The sequence below is a fragment of the Mus pahari genome, chromosome 18, assembly GCF_900095145.1.
Source record: "Mus pahari chromosome 18, PAHARI_EIJ_v1.1, whole genome shotgun sequence".
Taxonomy (NCBI): domain Eukaryota; kingdom Metazoa; phylum Chordata; class Mammalia; order Rodentia; family Muridae; genus Mus; species Mus pahari.
The window spans coordinates 43999404-44001280 of record NC_034607.1 but is presented as its reverse complement, the minus strand read 5'-3'; the positions used below and the strand labels follow the sequence as shown (position 1 = coordinate 44001280).

The 1877-nt window shown below is 43.3% G+C and overlaps 1 pseudogene; it reads right to left on the bottom strand.

Annotated features, from left to right (window-relative positions):
* Positions 1-1052: 1052 nt before the first annotated feature.
* Positions 1053-1654, bottom strand: LOC110335501 (annotated as a pseudogene).
* Positions 1655-1877: the final 223 nt, after the last annotated feature.

The window sequence follows — 1877 nt, the reverse complement described above, 5'->3', positions numbered from 1 at the left end:
GAGTAGTGTTACTGTGCACAGGTTTGGTTTCCTTGCTGTACAATGGAAGATAATTCGTTAAGAGGACGGAGAATGACAGAGGCAGACCTTTATTACAACAAGGCAGTTGACTGGAAAATGGAGAGCAGTCTTCCTATAAGAGTCACTTCTCTGAGAGGCTGACTCAGAGACAGCCTGCCTCAGACAGGAGATCTCAGACTGTTAGGCGCTCTTTACAGAAAGATGTTTATGGCCTAATGACATGTATCAGATCATAATCAAGTTATTTCTCAGTTCTGCAGACCTCGAGTCCAAAGATCATGAGTTTCTCAGGCTAATTTTGTCCGTGCTAAGTTTGCCTATGTGCAATTCCTGATGTATTACACAGTGGACAGGATGGGACAAGCAACGGCCCCCAGGCTCCATTGATGATTAACAACCTCAAGGTTAAAAAAAAAAAAAGAAAAGAAAAGAAAAGAAGAAAAGAAAAGAACTTGGAAGACAAGAGTCAGGGTGAGGTTTCAGAGGGAATCTACTCTCTGCCAGTGTTTATTATTTTGATTTTATAAATATCCACAGCTTTTGTATTTTTGTTTATTTTTTGAAAGTGTTTCATGTTGCCCAGGCTGGCCTTACAGTGTAGCTGAGCTGATCTTGAGCACGTGCTCTTCCAATTCGGGCCACTGTCCAGTTTATTCCTGCAAGGAAGGAAAGTAGGCAGCCGGGTGCTTGTCATTACCCTGGGAGTCACCGGATATTTTCTGGGGAAACCAAAACGTTCAGAGGTTATGGGGTGTGGTACTATATACCTGTCATCCCAGCACTTGGGAGGAGATGGGAAACAAGCTGATCCAGAGTTCAAACTCATCCTCAGCTACATACATAGTGAGTTTGAAACTGTCCTGTGCTACAAAAGACTGTCTTAACAACAAAACTGAAGGTTATTGATAGCTTTCATGCAAAACCTGGAGCACCTATGTAGACAATTTTCAGTTATGTCATTAACAACTAATTAATATTAAAGGCATTGATATTATTATTAATAATAATAATGATTTTGCTTTGAGGAAAATTTATTGCAACACTCCAGTTGCACATTCCTTTTTCTTCTCAACATCATGTTCTGAAATTCTCTTTGCCCGGTTTGCTCAGATGCCAAAGAGCCAGGCATCCCAGCCATGCGATGACTGGCAAAGGCCTAGATGTTCTTTTCTTCTACAATGACTGACTTTTTCCTTTTTATACACATTCCGGATGGGCATCGCAGGCCCTGTCAGCTGGGTGGCCAATTTAAGTTCAGCAGAACTCTCTCCCTTCTTTGGAGCAGAGGCTTCCAGGGGAAAAATATGAGCTTGGAGCGGTACTCCTTCAGGCGCTGCACACTGGCCTGTAGTGACTCAGAGGGTTTGTATGGCTTCCTTGGGTCCACAGAGACGCCAATAGTGCGAGCCATTTTCATGTGGATACCAGCCACCCTCAGTTCTTCCAGCCCGGACCTTGGTGTGGGCCTGATGGGCCTGGACACAGGTCAAGGGGCAATGCAGAGCACTTTCGCCTTCCAGGCCTTGAGTCTGCGGATCTTTAGTGCCTGCTGACTGAACCAAGTGTCCACTCATTGCTGCCAATCCTCGTGAAAGTGGGCATTCAGGACCATGCCATTCCGGCTGGGTGACATGGCTGTCTCTTTTACAGGAGAACAGCCAACCGGAAGGGCTAAAGGCAGTTTAAAATTAGTGTTTTCTTTTAAGAATAGTAGAAACAGATTCTTAGTAGCATATTGTGCTTGACTATATATACATACTCTAAAAAAAATCTAAGCAAAGATTTCAGATACTAGTTATCAGTTCTAATTTGGGTTTAAATTGAATGCGTGTATAATAGCGTGCTTTGCTCAGAAT